The sequence below is a fragment of the Anthonomus grandis genome, chromosome 14 (assembly GCF_022605725.1).
Source record: "Anthonomus grandis grandis chromosome 14, icAntGran1.3, whole genome shotgun sequence".
NCBI classification, from domain to species: Eukaryota; Metazoa; Arthropoda; class Insecta; order Coleoptera; family Curculionidae; genus Anthonomus; species Anthonomus grandis.
In genome coordinates, this window is record NC_065559.1 from 7,916,096 (window position 1) to 7,929,392 (window position 13,297).

At 31.2% G+C, this 13,297-nt stretch overlaps 1 protein-coding gene across 1 annotated transcript in view; it reads left to right on the forward strand.

Annotated features, from left to right (window-relative positions):
• LOC126744707 (homeobox protein B-H1-like) overlaps positions 1-13,297 on the forward strand; it is an 83,208-nt gene that overhangs the window by 6,907 nt on the left and 63,004 nt on the right. The window lies entirely within an intron of this gene.

Sequence of the window (13,297 nt, forward strand, 5' to 3'; positions counted from 1 at the left end):
AAACAGCTGTCAAATATTTGTATTCTTCTCTGCTCATTCTAAGGCTACAAATATTTCTAAGTTTTGATGATTACCATCCGCACATCTTGTAGGAAGACCAGCAAATATAAAAACAATTCAAAATGAAAAAACTCTGCAATAAGGACACGTTATCAAAATTGCGCATCAACTAAACTTAAATAATATAACGGTATAGCAAATTTTAAAAGATTAGCTCTACTTGTGAACTTAATCCTTATCACCCACAATGTATACAAACGCTTTTGCCTCGAGAGTTCCTTATAAGAGTAATTTTTGCAATTGGTTATGTAAAAAACTAACACTAAATCAAAATTTCTTAAAGTGGCAAAGAGTACCGATAATTTTTGTGATTTGAGCTACCTGGACGTATGATACATGGATGACGGTGCTCCACCGCACTTCAGTGTCATTTTGCGAGAATTCCTTGGTGAGAGTTATAAAAATCGGTGGATTGGAATAGGAGGACCACAGTCATGACCGCCTAAATCGCCCGAAAATAATCCTGTTAATTTCTTTTTATCGAGACATTTAAAATCATTAGTAGTATACAAGACTCCTGTTCAAAGCATGGAGGTCTTAAGAGTCGGAATTGTCGAGTCATGTTTGGTTATACGAAATAAATAGATGTTTATCCTAATATCATATTTATCCCTTTAAACCCCCATGCTGGACCAATGTACTAAATTTAAATAATTTTTTTTTTATAATGCATAACTTAAATGGGTATGATAATAAAAATTATAACCTTTATATCGCGAAATATACATTCATAATGCTCATAGAGACTTAGATATACAGGGTGTTAATGAAGTATGTAGACAAACTTTAGCCATCGAATCATTGGTCAATTTGAAGCTGAAATGTTTATATAAACATAAGTCCACAACGGCTTTGTTTTCAAGCTAGAGCAGATCAGTACTAATAGAAATGATAAATTTGTTCTAAAGAATTGAAAAGAGTCCTACCTATTTTACTTTAAATACGCATGCCCTATGATGAAAACTCCAAGGTTTACAGTTGTTTCTAAACCCTACACGAGCCTAGATATACATAATATTATCCAGCAATCTTTGAGAAAATAGCATGACATCGACTTGTTTTATGACTTACGCTAAAACAATTAATTTAATTTATTTTCTCAATTAATTGTACAGCTGTCAAATATTTGTATTCTTCTCTGCTCACTCTAAGGCTCCAAATATTTCTCAGTTTTGGTGATTACTAATTGTCATAATAGTCCTATTCGGTAAACAAGAAATAACAACGCTCAACGAGCATGACGGTTGGATGCTGATTGATTTCCACAACACCCGCTGCCTAATATACAGACTTCTATCAATATTCACGCTCGACTCTGGATACAGGCAGTTTCAAGAGATCCGAATATGTTGTAGGAAGATCTGCAAATATAAAAACCATCCAAAATGAAGAAGCTGTGCTTGATGCAATCGAAGAGGACTCTACAATAAGTACACAAAAAATTTCGCATCAACTAAACTTAATTAATATACCGGTATGGCAAATTTTGAAAGATTAACTCTACTCGTAAACATCCTTATCACACACAATGTATAAAAGCGCTTTTGCAGAGTTCCCTATAAAAGTAATTGTAGCAACTGATTACGTGAAAAACTAACATAAAATCAAAATTTCTTAAAATCGGCGAAGAGTACCGATGATTTGTGTAATTTGAGCTACCTGGATTAAAGATTGGAAGTCATATCTTAACACTGTAATTTATGTCTATGCATTGTTGTTTTTGTAATATGGTTGCCTTCTTTCTTTTAGATCTGACGATGCCTTAGGGCGAAACACGTGTAATCGTTTTTAAAAATAAACATAATTTGAGACCAGTGACTTTGTGTCCCTCCAATCTCTGAATTTTTAAGATCTAGGGTGTACTTCTTGAATTTTGGTAGCTTCGGCTGTGTATGTTGATCAGTTCAGAAAAAGAATTTGAACTCGAATGAAAAAATAACTTGACGTTTTTAACATGTACAGAAATAGTGTTGATGAAGACATAAAGTCAGCATTTGCAAACCATCTTTAGTAAATTGGTCACAATCTTTCGATGTCAACTAATTTACTAATTTACCTGAGTGTGCGAAAGATAAAGAACTGGATCTTCTAGAAAAGCTAGAGACTCCAAGGGCTAAAACAAGTCGATTCTTAAATTATTGTATCAACGACGCCTTTAATTTTGAACTTTATCTCATATTTAATAACCTTCAATAAATGCCGTGGCATAAGATTCCAGAAAATGAAAATAGATGTGTAACTAAAGAATTATTTTGTCCCCTCTTTCAACCATCACTGGAAGAATATGATGTGAAGAATAATATTTAAAGTAGAGTTAAAAAATGTGGATTATTTCCCCTAAATCCAGATGCTATAGATTATTCCAAATGTATTTAAAATACTTTGGAAAATGTAAATCACAAAGCTAAAAAAAATTTCTTAAATCAGAATTCGATGCAGCTCAGAAATTTTTTAAATAAAATCAAAAATATTCCAAATTTAAGTAGCATCGATTTTGATCTGATTGATATAGAAATAACAAAACTTCAAGAGTGCCAAGAAAAAAAATGAACAACTTTAATAAAGATATTATTTGACTAATACAATACTTTCCATAAATGAATGTAACACTCCAATGTTCTTTACAACCCGGTTTGGTAACAAGGTTTATAGTTTGAATCTGAAGATCCTGGGGTTTGATCATCATTCACTTTAAAAAAAAAAATTTATTTTTTTAATGTATCGGATTTTAGTTACATTTATAATAACAATACACTATGTTGTAAATCATATTTTAATTTTAACTATGTAACCATTAGTGTTTTTTTATGTATATCATTGTACTTAAATAAAGTATATTTTTCCTCTAAATTAGTGTTTAACCACAGCTACCTAGTTTTAATTTAGATTTGATGATGCCGTAAGGACGACATGCGTAACCCAACAAATATACGCTGAATTTATGAGACTTTGATTATCAGTTTACTTCTCATTTTGTTCCCCTTATCAAAAAAAGTGAAAAATTGATTGAAATATATTTACGATAGTTTTGACTTAATTATTATTAATCACTTTTAAGAATAATGCTTACATTTCATACTACCCATAACAATTTTATTTCATTTACATAGTCAATAAAGACCGTACCGTATACTACAAACAAGTAATTTATTAGTCATTAATCCATTCCATAAAACCGCTAAATAAATAAGTAACGTATCTCGAACCGCGCCATGTCGGCAACGTTTCAATGAAGCATTGAATGGCTCGCGTTTAAGGTTAACGAATCGCGTGATATGACATTCTATTATAACAAAATAAAATATTTACGTTACTAATAGTGGTCTTTTGCCCATATGTTGATCTAAATTATTGTGAACAGCCTTAATCGAATCCTGCATAAATGATGAACTTTTGATTTGTGGTCTGTTTACGCTGGCATTTATTGACATGCAACGCCCGGCTCGTTGTCTGCCTGCCAGCCTGGTTTGGATATTCTTCGTCGATTGATTTTGTCAATATTTAATCTGTTGTTAGTAGTTTAACTTAGTTTTTATTTCACTTGGAAAACTTTATGTGGTCTAAAGCACAAACAATTCTATCCATATTTTGTACTGAGTTAATGAAATGTTAATATCAAAATGGCATATCAAAGAGCTATAACACTTAGTTAATTATGTAAAGTAGTGAGAAGTATATTTGCATAAAAAGTATATGAGGTACGGTAAGGCATAGAAGAATAAAATTAGGATAACATTGTATCAATTATCTATTGACGAATGACCGAAATTGCTAAACAGAAGCTTCTAGCTGGGATAGGGACTGCTCAAAAGTGATACTCTACACAACTTTATGAACAAATACCAAGTTTTGCAACCTGTACTTATTCGTAACATTGGTATTAAGTCAATTAAGTTCTTTTTATCTTAAAAAGTATTTTGTCGTACCTTCGAAATCCACGCGTTAATCTACAGCATGATTTTGTATTTATGGTAAGCGACTGGGGTTATTAAAGCTTAAATAAGTGCTATAATATATAAAATTACAATGCGAAAGATGCGACAAAGCTAAAGATTCACAAAGTAATTTTCTTATTTTCAATTTTTTTATTTAAATAGAGCAGTTTTAAATTAGAGCAGTACCTTTTTATAATTTAATTAACTTGTGGTTAGGTTGGGGTGGGTTAGATCCAAGATATTTTGCTTCAGGTTTGATTACAAAATTTTCATTATTAATTAATGATGGTTTAATGTTGTGGTCAAGTTTTTCTATATAAGTTCCAAAGAATATGGTCAAAATTTTCATTTATTTTACAGTTTTTTTTAGTTGTGCAAAAAAAACAAATCATACACTCTATTTCTACATGGCTATAAGTTTTTTTGAACGTTCAGTCAAGTTATATTTAAGAATAAAGCCTTATATCATCAGCGTATGCATGAAAGTCTGTAGAAAATTGTATAATAAGATGTCAATGGTATATATTAAAAAGAATAAATTGAGGCCTAGTACAGAAGCTTGTGGTCGCCAGTAGTAATGAAATAAGAACTTGAACAACACATTCATGATTTTCCACTATTTGGCGGTGTTTTATTAACTGTAATGCACCTCAACTAAACTTATAGAAGTTTAAGTTATCTAAAAGCAACCTATGGCAAATTTTATAAAATGCTTTTAAAAAATATAATAGCATAATATTAATTGTACTGATATTGGTTTTGCTACTTGACCCATGACAAACGACTGCTTGTACTTCTTGCAAAATTTCTGTGTTATGATCTATTTCATTAACTGACAAAAAGTACTGATTTTTATTACATCTATAGTTTTTTAGACTTATGTTTATTTTCGCTAGCGATCTCAGTAATATATAGTATTTTTTAGGCGAATAGCCGTTAGAGTACTCTTGCAAAGACCTTTATACTTAGACCAGCTTTTAAAGCTTTGTATAGAGTGTAAGATCGATTTCTCCTCTTTATCAAAGTTTTAGCTTTTTTCAGTCACTCACGATGATTTATTTTTTGTTATTATTGCAGTACTAATTAAAACATGATAGTCAAAGTATTACAACAGAAAATTTTTAAAAAGGTAAATTTTAATAATAATGTTCTGAGATTGCAAAAATAAACACCAAGAAAACTGCATTAAATCATGCTCAAATAATTGTTGTTTACTATAATTCCTGTAACTAATGAATTTTTTATTATTATATTCATCTCACAAAACACAAGATGGTGATCACTTAGTAAGCTGCAATCAAAAACGCCACTTTTAACAAAAGATAATGGACAAGGTATAGAAATTAGAAGAAGTAATATAGAACTGCGCGAAGTTATCCTAGTGGGTTCATTTAATAACTGCGTAAAGTAATGGCTTTCAGAAATTGGACCCACAGGATTTTCAACGTTTAGCATATCTACATTTACGTCACTATCATGAAGTCTAGATGAACTTAGCCTATTTAAGATATGTTCGATGATTTTAATGCATTTTTGGATATTTTCTTTAGGGGCTCTGTAAAAAACACTCAAGCCAATTATTTTGATTTTTATCTGTACTTTTAGGCATAAAAACGCAAGACCCATGTTTATAATTAAATCCAAATATAATGCTTCAACGTTTCAATTATTTGCAATATCATATCCATTTAAGTTATGCATGATAAAAAAGGTAATTTAAATTGACCACATTGCTATTTGAATCAATAATTATAATTAAAAAATGGTTTCTAACGTTTATATTTTTAATTGGTTAATTTTAGTATTTCAATGCATAGTAAGATTAATAAAGTTAAATGAGTTTCACAAAACATTTGAATTTCTTTTTTTTTAATAAATTGACGGTTCTTCTATCAGGCACTTGGTATCCTGCCAGAGATTTAATCTGGTTTTTCCCTTAAAATACCCTTTAAAGCTCTACTGCTCGATAGTAAGTATAGATATAATGATATAATAATACTAGGCTACTATAATGGCTACTGCATGATATGGAATATCATTTTTAAGTTTTCTACATGATTGTGAGCTATCTTATTGTTAAATATGCGCTAATGTTGATTTTTCTAAGAAACCTATCCTTAAACCAGTCTACGCGTGGTTGCCTTTTATCCTTTTACATCCTTTAGATCCCTTCGTTAGGCTGGCTTCACTGTACAATTAAGAAAGTGACCCTTAAAAGGGTCAAAATTTCAAGGTCATATTTTTTTTTTGTAGAGTAGTTAAAATTTAGGTATTGACGTATAAAGTATCCACAAAAAAAAATTAAAGCGAAAAAATGATTTTTCACCACGCCACATCCCTTAAGTATATAAAAGCAGCTCTTCGCTTGAGAATTTGATGAACCTTTCTAGAAAAGTTTTATTACGGGTGGCTTTATTTGGTAAAGTATACGATATTTCTTCAATTACTCAACCTAGAACTCACCACGAGGAGGTGGCTGCTTAATCGAGTTCCACCCCCATCCCCCTCTCCTCCACACCACCGTGCCCTTTGGTTCTTTAATAATCTAAAAAATATGCAATTTACTTAGTTAATTTTTTTCTTTGATTTGTAATATTTTTCCTTCTTTTCATAAGATGGAAGATCACTTCTACCTTCAACTTTTACTCGAATGTGGCCATCTCTTTTGTCATAGCCACAAACTTTTCCTGATGCTTCAGTGATAATTTTAACACATCTCTCCACAGCTTGAGTGTGACATGGAAATTTATTTAACATAATGACCGATTATTGCTGTATTGCTTCCGTCAAATCCTCATTTGAAATGTCCATTAATAAAGGAGGTTCGGTCACAACGCATCTGTTCCAGTCTATGAGATCGGTGTAGTCTCTGGCATTCCAGTTGAGAGCAGGTATTTTAAAAACTCTTAGATTTTGTTGACCTTTAGTATTTCCTGACTTTAAAATTCGACGAATCCCCAGTTCTCGTATATGACTTCGCGAGTCAGTAATCATTCCTAACAGAATGTTCTCGGGATGGGCAAAGTAAGCGTTAGTGCTTATGACATTATCAATTATTTTCTTTATGTTTTCGGGAAATTCTCGAGACAAAATTATAGATTGCCATAAAATGTTGCGCTCCATACTGGCACAATGGTTTCGTTTTGATATGAAACCACTGGTTCACTGGTTGATATATATAAACGTAATACCCTGTTAGCCATTGTTAACCATCGAGCATGACTTAATTTTCCTGGATTTTTTTTGCTTAGAGTATCCGAACAAGTTCCAGTTTTAATGGCACAACATATCTGATATAAGTACTGCTGATCGTCGGCGTCCTTCACTTAAAACCACAGTCTGATCTTTTCTTCCATCAAAATAAATTCCTTCTATCTTAATTTCGATATCACAATTTGGTTTTTTGGTGGATTTTTTGGTTTTGATATTTTATTGGTGGTATGTACTATTTACAGTTATACCAAATCCAAAATAATTTTTTTTCACTATACCAAATAAAATTTCGAAAAAAAATTTTTTTCAGCCTTTTTTGGCCCGCCCCCTAATGTACATACCACACGGTTTTATCGAACAATTTTGGACCAAAATAATCAATCGTGAAATAGACAGAGTTGCTAATATTATTTGTGGTACTCGTTGAGTTCAAAGGTATGAATCTAAGGTACATAAAAGGGCTGCAAGGTATTTTTGTAACTCTCACCTCATGCTACAGTAAGTACTATTAACAGTAGTAACTCTTGAAAAGACTTAACATCACTCCTCTAATAACATAATGTTGTAAGTTCTCTTGTAATTTCTCGAGTAAGTTTTTAAATTGAATGTGAAATACTGTCTCCAGCTAAAAAAGCAAATTGAATCTTTGACGGAGTATTAAGTATTTAATAGTAGAACCATCAAATTAGCAACATCATGACCAAAAAGCAAAAAGAAAGTGAAGTGTCCGATAGAACCCATTTTACTATGCCTAGAAATATTAAAATTAACCAACAAAAATATGAACGTTTATAACTATCTTTTAATTATATAATAATCGCTTTAAACAATAATGTGGTGCATTTAGTTTTTTTTATAATGCATAACTTAAATGGGTATGATATTCAAAAAAGATTAACTTTGTATAATTATAGTTAATATTTTAATGTGTGTTCTCAAAAAGAGTAGAAAAATTATAGGAAACTATAATTATCTGAAATAATGCTTTAGCATGTTTAATTTCACTAAAATACTCGACTCTTAACAAAAAATATCAACTCTTGAAAACAACAGTTTTCTTTTATAGATTCTATAAAAGAAGTAATAAATTATTTTTTGGAAAATTGACGTTTTCAGAATTGGCATTATTTTTTTAGCTAATTTAAATATATAAATCATATATAAATTTTAACATTTAACTTAATTAAGACATCCAAAAGCACAAAAAAGCATAAAGGAGTTGGTGATACAGAATGTTTCGATAACCATACACCAAGAGCTAAAATTCTCATAACAGCTACAAATTGGGATCATTATGGTTAAAAAATGTATTATTTTTTTACTTAACTGTAATACGGTGTATATAAAACAATTACCTACTGAAGTAGGCAGTACGAGTACATACCACAAGAAATCCTAATTTATTTTAATTAATTTACAGTGAATTCTTCATACAATTATTTGATACCGTTTTAATTTGACAATGCATTGTTTGGGCTTGTTAAGCCACAACCATCCATTTTGTTTTAAATTGTGTACAAAAAAAAACAATCTTTAATTAACTTGTTACACTTAAAAATGCCAACAAAACAATGAAACCAGTTACATATTAAATGGTTCATAATAACAAGGACTTTAATGAGCGTAAAAATTAAATTAATTCGCAAAGGATGCCATTCGTCGACATACTTTATATTTCCTTATGCAGAAACCTTTATGCCCATTTAAATTATTTTTGCATCGCGTATGTAAATTGGCCTTATTAAAATATGAAATGGAAATTGTTTTTATTGCTCATAATATCCGAGCCTGTAATGGTATTTAACTTATTTTAATATTAACAAGAAGTGCTAAATGGATATATTAAAGAGCTCCCACTTAATATCCGTCAGATGTGAAATATTTTAATTGGGGCCTTTTTTGCATGCGGTCTTCGTTGTTGAATTAAGAACCGGTATTTTGTAACAGGGACGGATTTGTTGCCAATAGTTATGTTTTCTATACCGGCAGGCATAAATGAATGAATATGGTTAATATACTCATAAATACCTTGAGTTTACTAAAAGGATTTAGCATGTAATTGGCAAAATCTAGCTTTATTAAAATTTAATCTATAATTACAATGACAAAAGTTATATAGATAGCAATTATGAAAAGAGATGAATGATATGAAAACCGTAAAATAAATTATGTTTATTTTGCATTGGAATACAATTAACGTGAGGAAGTGCGATTTTGATTTTATCGTAAAGCCAGCAACGAACATGCTCAAGTGAATTCGGAAGTTTAGTATACACTGAAACAGCTTTAAAAAGAAAACATCTATGAAATAAGGTTAAACGAAAATGAGGAGTCGTTATGTTGTTTATACACCTTAGACCGACGTCATATATCTTCAAAAACTGAATTTTTCACAAAGATGAGCAAGGCAAACTTAGTTTACCTGCAACTATCCAATAGTACAATCGTTTTCTGAGACTCCGCATCTTCTTAAGTAAAAATAAATCTTTATCAGTAAATTTGAAGCTTCAAACGATACAAATTGATTTTATCTAAACAAGGAACTTAATATTAAAAGAACTTAACTCTAACTAATCCTTAACAAAGTTAAGGAACATTTTAATATCTTAAATATATATTTTTTTAATGCTCTTGCGAGTTCTGATTAATCTCATTTTTTAAATAAAATTATTTACTGCAGACACTAACTTTGTTATAACTCTGATGATATTTTAATAGAGAGAACATCTAAAATTAGTCTCAAAAGGTTTTGATTTAAGAGAACTACAAATAGCATACCGTTGAAAGTCATCCTTTAGCTATGGGTATAATTTAGACTACCCAACCTCGCTGCATCACAGTTTTCTCTTCCTAATTAGAAATTAAAGACTCTCCCTCAAACAAATATTTAATTTCCCTTCCTAACAAAATAAGTGGATAAATTCAAGATAAAAGAGGCGTCAAGCTTCTCCATTGTTTCAAGCGTCGCGATGGTGATGTCGGGACGCTTAAGAAGGGGAAGGACCTCAAACAGGAAGCGGCGCCAATCAGGTTGCAAAAAGTTTTTCACTCTTTACTTTTGAGTTGATGAAGACAAATCAGATATTTAAGAAGAGGGAGACATAAGTTGGAATTTTAAAATATCAAATTTTTCAAACAACTTTTAGCTGCATTTACCAGAACTAAGTTTCTAAATTTATTAAACTTAAGGTACAAAAGAGACTAGAAAAATAATGTAAATTATTACTAGTTTGGCGCCCAACGTGGGTTAAAATTAAAACGAAAAATTATAAAATATGCGTTCTATTATCTCCCGTTTGTTCTGTGGCATCTATACAATTTAATTTTACTGACACGCCCTTTATATAGTTTTAACACAAAAACAAGAAAAAGAGCGTCCGACTACAAAGAGATCTATTAGGGCCATCAGGAGCCTAATTAGAAATACGGCCGGCAAAGAACTTTCCAGAACGTGATTTTATTTTGTAATGGACGAACACTGGCTCCGCTTTTATTGTAGCTTTTAAAGCTTCTATTCTGCCCAATAAAACCTTTTATTTTCGCCAGTTCGGAACTAGCGAAGTTCTTATTAGAGCGTTTATATTCAACATGTATTTAATTTACCGAATTACAAAGAAACTCGAATATCAAGTAAAAGTTATTTTTATTTGATCGAAGGAAAAAGAGCAAATCAGTTCTTTACCCAGTCAACGGAATAGAACGTTTGCATTTATATTGGTTCACAACTTATCTTGAATATAGAATGTATATTATAGAAGATAGTTGAAAGGAGTTTTATTTGAACAGTTTATCGGCAGTTTAGATAGTTTCTAGTACAAATCTTGATTCTGCTAAGGAATTCAAAAAATCTGAAAATAACATAAAAGATAAAATAAAAGACAGATAAAAAAGAGGGAACACGCTACTGTTTTCCAAGTCAAAGTATTCGCTGTATTAAGATACGAACACAAAATTTGAAATGGTTGACTCCGGAATACATTCATCTCAATGCTATAATATCCGAAATTTTAGGCTCAAGCTTCTTGTACTGGCGTATATAAAGGTTCTAAAGGACCTGCTGCAGGGTTTAGCTTATCTGGCGGCTCAGGTAATTATCGTGACAAAGAAATGTACATGAGAATACAAATTATATTTAAAAATCTGCTTGATACTCCAAAGAAAGACGAAAGCATTTGGCATGAGATAGCCTAAGGCGCATGTAGATTCCAAACTTAGTTCTGATGTTTTTGCATTGTAGAATTTGGTATGCTTTCTTTAACAATATCAGTGATTATTAAAATGGAATGGAGAAGATGAAGATTTTAGAATTTTCCAATTGTGTTGCTTATTAATTTTAATAATATTAAGATTAGAGTTTGTTTATCATAAATATTATTAAAGGGTCTTTGAATGCTACGCTTAATTGGTGAGTTTTATTGCTTCTATCAGCATAAAGATGTATCAGAAAATGCTATAAGAGCAGAACTACAGACCATATATAGGATCTAGTGGCATTACAACATTGGAAGTGCAATATCCCAAAATCAGTATATGTTAAAAGAATCTTATAACTTTAGTTAATAGACTTAAGTCGCCACGACCGCATTTCAACGTCATTTGCATAATACAAAATCATATTTACTGAAATCGCATAATAGATTCTTGATGATGTGCTACGTCAGAGATGGCAAGTGCAATAACTTTATGTTAAAGTAGGAAGAAAAATGTGATTACCTGCTATCAAACTAAACCTTTTTGAAAAACTGTGCAAAAATGTTAATATTGATTTATTTGAGAGTCAGACTAATTGATTTATTATGTAACCTTGGTAAGGCTTTTGATAGCAATAACAGATATACTGAATAAGAAATACTCTGCTCATTCCTCTCAAATAGTATTGGAAGCGTTCCAAAATATTAGAATGAATACTTCGTCCAATCTCAATATTAATCTTTATCACTGATCGGCTATATAATTTTGCTAATGCCATGTGGTATTTTTTACTTGACACTTGGATAGAGGCTATAAAGGCGATATGGATAAGAAGCTCTTGTACTAACGAAAGACTAATGAGCCTCATGAATGTCTCAGATTTCTTCAAGTAAGCTTGGATTCTAGGTTGTTTTGGAAATTTCAAATAGGGAAAGCAGATGCAGGACTTTCGTGTTTTGGCTTGTGTTATAAGATTGACAATGGCTTTTTGTATTCCTGCATGACACATTTTTGAAAAATGATATTATACTGAAGGATTATTTAGTATGAGCTATGTAATTAATTAAACGTGTATTACAGTAATCAACAACAGAGTTTATATAGCATTTCACATATTGAAAGATCTTTACAATCTTAGAAATTAAAACGATATCATCCACTTACTTAAAAAGCTTTCCGTGTGAGAGAATCTTATTAAGGTTCGTACTTTTTGCAGACGACACCACTATTGGAATGGAGAGAAAGCTCTCAGAGTGAAAAGTGGTATTGATAAATCAATGGTCTGTCGCTCAATTATAGGTAAATTTAAGTTGGTTTGGTAAGATGCGCAACAGAAGATGTAAAGATGGTACCTGACCAGACGTGTTTTTGCTTTTTGTCTTCTTCAGGGCAGGGTAACGAGAAAAACACAGGAAAGATAGAAGGAAAAAAAACAAAAGGAACTATGAACTTCAGAGATGGTTTTTTAGGCATATGTTTCATTTGGGCTATAGAAAAGATTCCAGAGGTGCATTTCTATATTGGGAGTTAATAATTCTATATATATTCCGGAACATCTTTCAGGAGAAAAATCAGTTAAGTGATGTCGAATTGAAAGCTAGGAAGTTGCTGAGCCTATCCCAGCAGATTTCTCTGCCAAAACTTTTTAATAAAAAAAGTGTTCTAAAGCACTCAGAAGTGTTTTGATAACGGCATTAGATAGAAACAGATACTGCACCTAAAGGAACTCAAAATTTGACTAGTGAAGAATCTTGTCACTTACTATCTCGATACCTTGGGTATTTTGGGCAACGTGGAGTGCCGTTAGTATTTATGAAATAGTTGTCCATATCCTTGGGAAAAGTCTAAACCATATATGCGCTAGGGTTAGGTATATGGACAATACTTACAGTTTTTCC